The sequence below is a fragment of the Oncorhynchus mykiss genome, chromosome 2, assembly GCF_013265735.2.
Source record: "Oncorhynchus mykiss isolate Arlee chromosome 2, USDA_OmykA_1.1, whole genome shotgun sequence".
NCBI lineage: Eukaryota > Metazoa > Chordata > Actinopteri > Salmoniformes > Salmonidae > Oncorhynchus > Oncorhynchus mykiss.
Window position 1 is genome coordinate 98,601,360 of NC_048566.1, and position 12,079 is coordinate 98,613,438.

Below are 12,079 nucleotides of genomic sequence, written 5' to 3' on the forward strand. Positions count from 1 at the left end.
GTTCTGTGGTCGTTCTAGGGAACGCAGACTGGATTGGTTTCATACTGGTAAAAGTACATGTAGTCATGGTGGGTGAGATGCTGCTGCTTTGTTAGAGCAGGGGTCGGCAACAGGCCAAAACCGTCCCACAAGTGATTTTTTGTTGTTGTTGCCCCCCCCCCCCCCCCCAAGTCTTTAGTAAAAATAAAATAACATGTTTTTAAGTATTCTTATTTTTTTCAGGATTTTTGTTTTTTGGGGGGGATTAAAAAAGACAGTAAAATCAATGTAATCAAAGTAGGAAATTATTGTTATTTTCAAATACAATCTCTATTTGTGTTTAGTTGTGGTCAATTTGTAATGTACAAATTATTATAATTATGTTCTGACCCCCCCAACCATCCGCTCCAACAAAAATCGTCCCCCAGCTGAATCTAGTTGCCTACCCCTGTGTTAGAGGGTCCCTCAACTTCCATTTGCTGTGATTCCAGTCCTTTTCTAATCCTTTGAAAAATGCATGTCAGTTTTTAAAAGCTGAATTCTATTAAATCCCTTTTTTTTTTTGGTTTTCAGGAAGCTACGACGACGATGATAATCTTCCTCCTTCTCCAAACCACTGGACGAGAAGGAAATAAGTTTACCTCCGACTTCGACTGATGCTGGGGTTTGTCTGTAAGGTTTACCTCCTGTTCCGACTGATGCTGGGGTAAGTTGTAGCACAGAGAGAGAACGAGAGGAGGAGGAGAGAGAGAGAGAGAGACATTCCATTGGCTGTCCTATCCTGTGTGTGTGTGTGTGTGTGTGTGTGTGTGTGTGTGTGTGTGTCTGAACATGCCTGATTAAACATCGTTTTTAATATGATGCAATGAGGCATTAAAACAAGACTAAGCTGTGGAAACATGAAATGAGAGATAGTACCTAGTCATGTATTACACTGTCTCTCAACTGGGTTGTCAAAAACAAGGCAGACACCTGGCTGGAAGAACCTGCAGTTAATGAGTAAAAGACAGTTCAGAGAGGTATTGTCTATTTCTTTTCTACCGCTTTGGCAGCATGATAACATGAGAGACATAAGATCATTTGGAAGTCATTAAAATATGAACATCTGACATAGCCTATGGTTAGTAGGTCTCCTACACACAGAGAGAGAGAGAGAGAGAGAGAGAGAGAGAGAGAGAGAGAGAGAGAGAGAGAGAGAGAGAGAGAGAGAGAGAGAGAGAGAGAGAGAGAGAGAGAGAGAGAGAGAGAGAGAGAGAGAGAGAGAGAGAGAGAGAGAGAGAGAGAGAGAGAGAGAGAGAGAGAGAGAGAGAGAGAGAGAGAGAGAGAGAGAGAGAGAGAGAGAGAGAGAGAGAGAGAGAGAGAGAGAGAGAGAGAGAGAGAGAGAGAGAGAGAGAGAGAGAGAGAGAGAGAGAGAGCCAGCCAGCCATCTGGTGTTGGGGAAATTATTGCCTGGAGGATCTCTTTTTGAGGGGAGGGGAACACAGGGGGGAGTGTGGTGAACAACTCAGCAGTCCCCATCCTCATCACACCTCACAGCCCTCACTGCTGAATGACCCAGAAAAGGAAAGTAGTTTGGCACATTAAAACGGGGAAGTTTTCTTATCAATTATTAAGATGATTGCACTCAAGTTCATTGTTTTAATATGGTTAGTAGTAAGAGCCCAGAAAAAGGTTAAGATAGATCTTTGTCAGAACATACAACCCTTTCATATTTCTCTGTTGTGGCCGGGAACCTGCCCATCACCTCACCTCACCTTGTGTTTATCTACACAATAGCCACCCTGATTCTCCTGCTCCCTCATCCCAGAGTAGTAGAGTGACTTGACATGAGGCAGCTGCTGAAGAGCTCATATGGAACCATTGAAGTGTTATAATGCTGAATTTCTGCCTCACAGAATGCACAGACCCATCTCCCCAGACAGCCAATCACTGTCTCTCACACTGAGCACAAACATTCAGTCCGCGGAGAGAACGGGCAAAAGCAGAATCACACAGCACAGCTGCCGACACGGCTGTATCTGCCTCTTGTGGACATTGACGGCACTCCGCTGTGCTGTGAAATTGGAGCACCCGGCTGATGTCACCTGCCATTTCTCACTCTGCATAACAGCCCGCAGTGCTGAGCATCCCCACCTTGTGGCAAAATACTGAAATGGTTCAGTTTTTTTGTTGCCAACATGTTTGACAACGACCATAGGAGTTGACAAGACTGCATAGAAACCAGGCTAACATGGCATTGATTAGACCTGTGTGGGGCTTCCAGGCTAACATGACATTGATTAGACCTGTGTGGGGCTTCCAGGCTAACATGACATTGATTAGACCTGTGTGGGGCTTCCAGGCTAACATGACATTGATTAGACCTGTGTGGGGCTTCCAGGCTAACATGACATTGATTAGACCTGTGTGGGGCTTCCAGGCTAACATGACATTGATTAGACCTGTGTGGGGCTTCCAGGCTAACATGACATTGATTAGACCTGTGTGGGGCTTCCAGTAGGTACTGTAGGTAGTTGCCATACTAGGTAGGTAGGTGAGGATAGGTCCTGGCCATACTAGGTAGGTAGTTGAGGATAGGTCCTGGCCATACTAGGTAGGTAGTTGAGAATAGGTGAGGATAGGTCCTGGCCATACTAGGTAGGTAGTTGAGAATAGGTGAGGATAGGTCCTGGCCATACTAGGTTGGTAGTTGAGAATAGGTGAGGATAGGTCCTGGCCATACTAGGTAGATAGTTGAGGATAGCTGAGGATAGGTCCTGGCCATACTAGGAAGGTAGTTGAGGATAGGTCTTGGCCATACTAGGTAGATAGTTAAGAATAGGTGAGGATAGGTCCTGGCCATACTAGGTTGGTAGTTGAGGATAGGTCCTGGCCATACTAGGTAGATAGTTGAGAATAGGTGAGGATAGGTCCTGGCCATACTAGGTTGGTAGTTGAGGATAGGTCCTGGCCATACTAGGTAGGTAGTTGAGAATAGGTGAGGATAGGTCCTGGCCATACTAGGTTGGTAGTTGAGGATAGGTCCTGGCCATACTAGGTAGATAGTTGAGAATAGGTGAGGATAGGTCCTGGCCATACTAGGTAGATAGTTGAGAATAGGTGAGGATAGGTCCTGGCCATACTAGGTAGATAGTTGAGAATAGGTGAGGATAGGTCCTGGCCATACTAGGTTGGTAGTTGAGGATAGGTCCTGGCCATACTAGGTAGATAGTTGAGAATAGGTGAGGATAGGTCCTGGCCATACTAGGTTGGTAGTTGAGGATAGGTCCTGGCCATACTAGGTAGGTAGTTGAGAATAGGTGAGGATAGGGCCTGGCCATACTAGGTAGGTAGTTGAGAATAGGTGAGGATAGGGCCTGGCCATACTAGGTAGATAGTTGAGAATAGGTGAGGATAGGGCCTGGCCATACTAGGTAGGTAGTTGAGGATAGCTGAGGATAGGTCCTGGCCATACTAGGTAGGCAGTTGAGGATAGGTTCTGGCCATACTAGGTAGGTAGTTGAGGATAGCTGAGGATAGGGCCTGGCCATACTAGGTAGGTAGTTGAGGATAGCTGAGGATAGGTCCTGGCCATACTAGGTAGGCAGTTGAGGATAGGTTCTGGCCATACTAGGAAGATAGGTGAGGATAGGTCCTGGCCATAAAAGGTAGGTAGTTGAGGATAGGTCCTGGCCATAAAAGTTAGGTAGGTAGTTGAGGATAGGTGAGGATAGGTCCTGGCCATAAAAGTTAGGTAGGTAGTTGAGGATAGGTGAGGATCCTGGCCATACTAGGTAGGTAGGTAGTTGAAGATAGGTGAGGATAGGTCCTGGCCATACTAGGTAGGTAGTTGAGGATAGGTCCTGGCCATACTAGGTAAGTAGGTAGTTGAGGATAGTTGATAGGTCCTGGCCATAAAAGGTAGGTAGGTAGTTGAGGATAGGTGAGGATAGGTCCTGGCCATACTAGGTAGGTAGGTAGTTGAGGATAGGTGAGGATAGGTCCTGGCCATAAAAGGTAGGTAGGTAGTTGAGGATAGGTCCTGGCCATAAAAGGTAGGTAGGTAGTTGAGGATAGGTGAGGATAGGTCCTGGCCATAAAAGGTCGGTAGGTAGTTGAGGATAGATAGTTTAGGTAGTTGAGGATAGGTGAGGATAGGTCCTGGCCATACTAGGTAGGTAGGTAGTTGAGGATATGTGAGGATAGGTCCTGGCCATAAAAGGTAGGTAGGTAGTTGAGGATAGTTGATAGGTCCTGGCCAAAAAAGGTAGGTAGGTAGGTAGGTAGTTGAGGATAGGTCCTGGCCATAAAAGGTAGGTAGGTAGTTGAGGATAGGTCCTGGCCATAAAAGGTAGGTAGGTAGTTAAGGATAGTTGATAGGTCCTGGCCATAAAAGGTAGGTAGGTAGGTAGGTAGGTAGGGCAGTTGAGGATAGGTGAGGATAGGTCCTGGCCATAAAAGGTAGGTAGGGCAGTTGAGGATAGGTGAGGATAGGTCCTGGCCATAAAAGATAGGTAGGTAGTTGAGGATAGTTGATAGGTCCTGGCCATAAAAGGTAGGTAGGTAGGTAGGTAGGTAGGTAGGTAGGTAGGTAGGTAGGTAGGGCAGTTGAGGATAGGTGAGGATAGGTCCTGGCCATAAAAGGTAGGTAGGTAGTTGAGGATAGGTGAGGATAGGTCATGGCCATAAAAGGTAGGTAGGTAGGTAGGTAGGCAGGTAGGTAGGTAGGGCAGTTGAGGATAGGTGAGGATAGGTCCTGGCCATAAAAGGTAGGTAGGTAGTTGAGGATAGGTGAGGATAGGTCCTGGCCATAAAAGGTAGGTAGGTAGTTGAGGATAGGTGAGGATAGGTCCTGGCCATAAAAGGTAGGTAGGTAGTTGAGGATAGGTGAGGATAGGTCATGGCCATAAAAGGTAGGTAGGTAGGTAGGTAGGTAGGTAGGTAGGTAGGTAGGTAGGGCAGTTGAGGATAGGTGAGGATAGGTCCTGGCCATAAAAGGTAGGTAGGTAGTTGAGGATAGGTGAGGATAGGTCCTGGCCATAAAAGGTAGGTAGGTAGTTGAGGATAGGTGAGGATAGGTCCTGGCCATACTAGGTAGGTAGGTAGTTGAGGATGGTTGATAGGTCCTGGCCATAAAAGGTAGGTAGGTAGGTAGGTAGGTAGGTAGGTAGGTAGGTAGGTAGGTAGGTAGGTAGGGCAGTTGAGGATAGGTGAGGATAGGTCCTGGCCATAAAAGGTAGGTAGGTAGTTGAGGATAGGTGAGGATAGGTCATGGCCATAAAAGGTAGGTAGGTAGGTAGGTAGGCAGGTAGGTAGGTAGGGCAGTTGAGGATAGGTGAGGATAGGTCCTGGCCATAAAAGGTAGGTAGGTAGTTGAGGATAGGTGAGGATAGGTCCTGGCCATAAAAGGTAGGTAGGTAGTTGAGGATAGGTGAGGATAGGTCCTGGCCATAAAAGGTAGGTAGGTAGTTGAGGATAGGTGAGGATAGGTCATGGCCATAAAAGGTAGGTAGGTAGGTAGGTAGGTAGGTAGGTAGGTAGGTAGGTAGGTAGGTAGGTAGGTAGGGCAGTTGAGGATAGGTGAGGATAGGTCCTGGCCATAAAAGGTAGGTAGGTAGTTGAGGATAGGTGAGGATAGGTCCTGGCCATAAAAGGTAGGTAGGTAGTTGAGGATAGGTGAGGATAGGTCCTGGCCATACTAGGTAGGTAGGTAGTTGAGGATGGTTGATAGGTCCTGGCCATAAAAGGTAGGTAGGTAGTTGAGGATAGGTCCTGGCCATAAAAGGTAGGTAGGTAGTTGAGGATAGGTCCTGGCCATAAAAGGTAGGTAGGTAGTTGAGGATAGGTCCTGGCCATAAAAGGTAGGTAGGTAGTTGAGGATAGGTCCTGGCCATAAAAGGTAGGTAGGTAGTTGAGGATAGGTGAGGATAGGTCCTGGCCATAAAAGGTAGGTAGGTAGGTAGGTAGGTAGGTAGGTAGGTAGGTAGGTAGGTAGGTAGGTAGGTAGGTAGTTGAGGATAGGTGAGGATAGGTCATGGCCATAAAAGGTAGGTAGGTAGGTAGTTGAGGATAGGTGAGGATAGGTCATGGCCATAAAAGGTAGGTAGGTAGGTAGTTGAGGATAGGTGAGGATAGGTCCTGGCCATAAAAGGTAGGTAGGTAGTTGAGGATAGATGAGGATAGGTGAGGATAGGTCCTGGCCATAAAAGGTAGGTAGGTAGTTGAGGATAGGTGAGGATAGGTGAGGATAGGTCCTGGCCATAAAAGGTAGGTAGGTAGTTGAGGATAGTTGAGGATAGGTGAGGATCCTGGCCATACTAGGTAGGTAGGTAGTTGAGGATAGGTGAGGATAGGTCCTGGCCATACTAGGTAGGTAGGTAGTTGAGGATAGGTCCTGGCCATAAAAGGCAGGTAGGTAGTTGAGGATAGGTGAGGATAGGTCATGGCCATAAAAGGTAGGTGGGTAGTTGAGGATAGGTGCAGGGCAACAACAACAAAAAATGCAGAGCAAAAAAATCACATTACACAGAACGCACAACCCTGAAAATATGTCGCTAGAGCAGAGCAAAAATGTTGCGGTTCGTGATGTGGTATGTTTCTCAAACATGGGATTTATAAAAATGCACAATCAAATAAAAATAATAAAAAATAAACGCTTCAGAGCGACTCCTCTCATCAGATTGTGGAATGTTGTTTTTATGTTTTATTTATTTAAAAAGTGGGTTCTAGAATTTATTTTAAATAGGGTGTCATTTGTGACATATCCATAGAATGTATATCTGTCCATATTGTCTTTTTAAAAGTGCCATAACTTATTTAATGGGCAGCAGATCGTCTATGTCCCTTATTGACCATGGGCTGTTTTCCCCCAAAGCGGCCGGGCTGCAAAGTTCTATTTCAAACCGACTGGGACTATAGTCAATTTACATCTAAGAAGATGACATTGATTTGCATTTCTACATCCACGTCGTCAATGGATCCATACTCTCTGGTGAGGAGGAAGAAGAAGAAAGAAAGAAAGAAAGAAAGAAAGAAAGAAAGAAAGAAAGAAAGAAAGAAAGAAAGAAAGAAAGAAAGAAAGAAAGAAAGAAAGAAAGTCACAAGTCATTTATTGACAACAAGCATTTAATTGAGATGCCTTCCTATTGTACCCTGTTAACTAAAACCAAATTCTGCTGTCTACGTCAGTAAGTTCAGCCAGGCTAGTCTTCTATGTTACCGGTTGTAGCTGACAGAGACAGCTGTGTCAGCGTAGATGGCCTTTACTGAATCTATATCGGTGTCCAGCTGAGGACGTCTTTAGAGGTCAGTAGCACAGCCCTCCTACAGAGACAAACCCAGTTAGTGAACTACCTTAAACCCAGGATTAAACAGTACTAGACACAACACCTTCAATAATAATCGAGAGAGAGAGAGAGAGAGATAACGCAACCAGTTAAACACTGCAGCACTGTCACACAACCACACACAATATATTTACCTCAGGAAACCAGTTAAACACTGTCACACAACCACACACAATATATTTACCTCAGGAAACCAGTTAACCATCACATGGAGTTAAAAAGAAGATTATACTGTACAGAATACCTTCAAGAATAACAACGAGTACAACAGGGAGTACAACAGGGAGTACAAACAAGGAGTACAACAGGGAGTACAACAGGGAGTACAACAGGGAGTACAACAGGGAGTACAAACAAGGAGTACAAACAAGGAGTACAAGGAGTACAACAGGGAGTACAAACAGGGAGTACAACAGGGAGCTGGAGAACAGCTGTATACCCTATCAGGCTGATCAGACAGGTCTGGGTAGCTGGAGACAAGCTGTATACCCTATCAGGCTGATCAGACAGGTCTGGGTAGCTAGAGACCATCTGTATACCCTATCAGGCTGATCAGACAGGTCTGGGTAGCTGGAGACCAGCTGTATACCCTATCAGGCTGATCAGACAGGTCTGGGTAGCTGGAGACCAGCTGTAAACAGTGAAAGGATATAGGCTGTACATGTCTACCTCTATCACTCCAGTATCCCCATTGTAAATATGGTATTGGCACTGACCCTGGAACTCTCCCTATATATAGCTACTGACCCTGGAACTGACCCTGTATATAGCTACTGACCCTGGAACTGACCCTGTATATAGCTACTGACCCTGGAACTGTCCCTGTATATAGCTACTGACCCTGGAACTGACCCTGTATATAGCTACTGACCCTGGAACTGACCCTGTATATAGCTACTGACCCTGGAACTGACCCTGTATATAGCTACTGACCCTGGAACTGACCCTGTATATAGCTACTGACCCTGGAACTGACCCTGCACATAACTACTGACCCTGTACATAACTACTGACCCTGTATATAGCTACTGACCCTGGAACTGACCCTGTATATAGCTACTGACCCCGGAACTGACCCTGTATATAGCTACTGACCCTGGAACTGGCCCTGTATATAGCTACTGACCCTGTATATAGCTACTGACCCTGTACATAACTACTGACCCTGTATATAGCTACTGACCCCGGAACTGGCCCTGTACATAACTACTGACCCTGTACATAACTACTGACCCTGTATATAGCTACTGACCCTGGAACTGGCCCTGTACATAACTACTGACCCTGTACATAACTACTGACCCTGTATATAGCTACTGACCCTGGAACTGGCCCTGTATATAGCTACTGACCCTGGAACTGGCCCTGTATATAGCTACTGACCCTGTATATAACTACTGACCCTGTATATAGCTACTGACCCTGGAACTGACCCTGTATATAGCTACTGACCCTGGAACTGGCCCTGTATATAGCTACTGACCCTGGAACTGGCCCTGTATATAGCTACTGACCCTGGAACTGACCCTGTATATAACTACTGACCCTGTATATAGCTACTGACCCTGTATATAGCTACTGACCCTGTACATAACTACTGACCCTGTATATAGCTACTGACCCTGTGTATAGCTACTGACCCTGTATATAGCTACTGACCCTGTACATAACTACTGACCCTGTATATAGCTACTGACCCTGTACATAACTACTGACCCTGTATATAGCTACTGACCCCGGAACTGGCCCTGTACATAACTACTGACCCTGTACATAACTACTGACCCTGTATATAGCTACTGACCCTGGAACTGGCCCTGTACATAACTACTGACCCTGTACATAACTACTGACCCTGTATATAGCTACTGACCCTGGAACTGGCCCTGTATATAGCTACTGACCCTGGAACTGGCCCTGTATATAGCTACTGACCCTGTATATAACTACTGACCCTGTATATAGCTACTGACCCTGGAACTGACCCTGTATATAGCTACTGACCCTGGAACTGGCCCTGTATATAGCTACTGACCCTGTATATAACTACTGACCCTGTATATAGCTACTGACCCTGTATATAGCTACTGACCCTGTACATAACTACTGACCCTGTATATAGCTACTGACCCTGTGTATAGCTACTGACCCTGTATATAGCTACTGACCCTGTACATAACTACTGACCCTGTATATAGCTACTGACCCTGGAACTGACCCTGTATATAGCTACTGACCCTGTATATAGCTACTGACCCTGTACATAACTACTGACCCTGTATATAGCTACTGACCCTGGAACTGACCCTGTATATAGCTACTGACCCTGGAATGTGATGAAAGAAATAAAAGCTGAAATAAATCATTATTTTTACTATTATTCTGACATTTCACATTCTTAAAATAAAGTGGTGATCCTAACTGACCTAAGTCAGGGAATTTTTACTAGGATTAAATGTCAGGAATTATGAATTATTAAATGTATTTGGCTAAGGTGTATGCAAACTTCCGACTTCAAATGTAGATATTTGTAGTTGCCACACGTCATGCCACACATCATGCCACACATCATGCCACACATCATGCCACACCACATGCCACATAGAACCCTCCTCCAGCAAGCTGTGGTCCATCTGTGGTAACTGACTCCACTTCCCCCCCCCCAAAAAAAACAAGTAGGTCATTTTGTTAATGACCTGGGGTGTATATTTCAAGTGGGGACACACAGACAGTATAGTTTTTACTATTGACCAGGGCCTCTGTATTGAAAAGACACGCCGACATACTACTGACCCTTGCTATTCATTTACAGTACCGCCTTATCAAATATACAATGTCATGTCCATTCAGCAGCAGTTTTACTGACGTTGGCCCATAGGGGTATAGGGTTATTACATAACTACTCAGATTTATAGTATGCCATTGGCCACCATCTAGACCTGGGTTCAAATGCTATTTGGAATCATTTTAAATACTTTAGCTGTTCTTGACTGAGCTTGTCTGGCGCAATGGAACCAATAGAAGAGTCCCAAGAAGTGCAAACCACGCCCACCTGGCACTCCAGGCAGGCTTATGTAATAGCTCAACTTATTTGAAAGATTGATAGTTATGCCCACTTCCCACACAGTATTGCATCCTTTACTATATAGTCCTATATGGTAATGATGCAGTGGTTCCCAACCTGTTTTTGAACTGTGGCACACCTTGATGGGATATAACATGTCCCTATTGATTTATATAGTTTATTATTACTATTTATATAGTGGTAATGACCTACAAGCCATCTGATCCACACTGCAAACCATCTAGGTTCTGGGGACAAACGGTGTTATTAAATAGGGTTTATTTGAAATATTATTTATAGTTTTAATAGTTCCTTACTCGTGGTTGGTTAATTTGTGTGTACCTATTTAAAAGCGTCTCGCAAATCTGCCCAGAAAAAAACCCTCAGTTGTAGCTCCGGTAAAATAGGTATTTAATTTCGAACCGCTTGGGCTACAGACAAGTGGGGTTTCTGCATTGTAAAGGTGTAACCACGGATACAAAGCCATGCTCCGTTTGTTGCTATGGCAGCCATATTAAGAAATACTGTAACTGACTTCAGGCTAAGCCTAATCAGACTTGAACGTGCTAATGGTTTTCAGACGAATCAAAATGAAACATATGACTTTGCTAACAAATGATTGCTCTATTAAAAAATTATAACAAACTCATTTGCAGCATTACCGCAAAAAAATGGAAGTGGAAGGTGGAAGGGGGAGAAGTGAGGAACTTGTCTGTCGGCCCTGCATTAAAGACCAAAATTGGTTAAAGAAAATTGTGATGAATTAAAAAGTATACCGGTCCATTAGTTTACTCCAATTAGGGGAGCGATGATAGGGCTAGGGGGATCGGAGAATATGGGGGATTGGAAATTATGCAGACAATTACGTTGATAGGAGCCACACTCTATCTGCACTAGTAAAGCTCATCTACCTGTGCCCTCAAATGAGACAAATGCATAGAGATAGATAAGAGGACTCATCTTTATATCTGTGCCATTATAGCGTATGTGACAGCATTGGCAGCGCTATTGAGGCTACAACCCATAGGAATCCCCACCCAGATGACGACGTTAATAACTACTTTAAAGTGGTGGAAGCCCTCAATGGCACTGCCCATGCTAAAATGGCCCTTTGGCCGCTAGAGGCCCCTATCATTCTCTGTGGGGTGACTCTATTACCATCCAATCATTAGGGAACATATTCTCTACATACAAATGTAACAACAGACTGAGCGCGCCAGACTTGAATCAACGATACAGATGTAACCCAGTGCTATTTAATGTTTTACTCTGACCAGCACTAGTGCTTGCAATTCAAATTTACATGTGCATTCTACAGGTCACGTTTTCTCAAGGCACACAAATGTGCCACAGCACACTGGTTGGGAACCACTGCAGTATACAGTAGAATAGCCCATGCTTATTTGTATGTTCGGTATGAATGCAATTCATTGACTGGGCACCTGTACTTTTCACTTTTGGTTTTTATTTTTTATATATTTATTATTTATTGTGATAAAAATGTCAAAGTAAAGCAAGCGACCAATGTCAAAACACATTCAAACTACTTTTTGATTACAAAAGTTTATTTTCACGATAATAGTGTTCGACTTAGACTCATTTGGGGGAATTTTAGACTGTCCAGACAATACTTTCTATTCTACATAATCCATAAAACAGACCAGGAAAACGCACCCCCTGCTCTGCTCTAGTCTCGACAACACGAACTAAC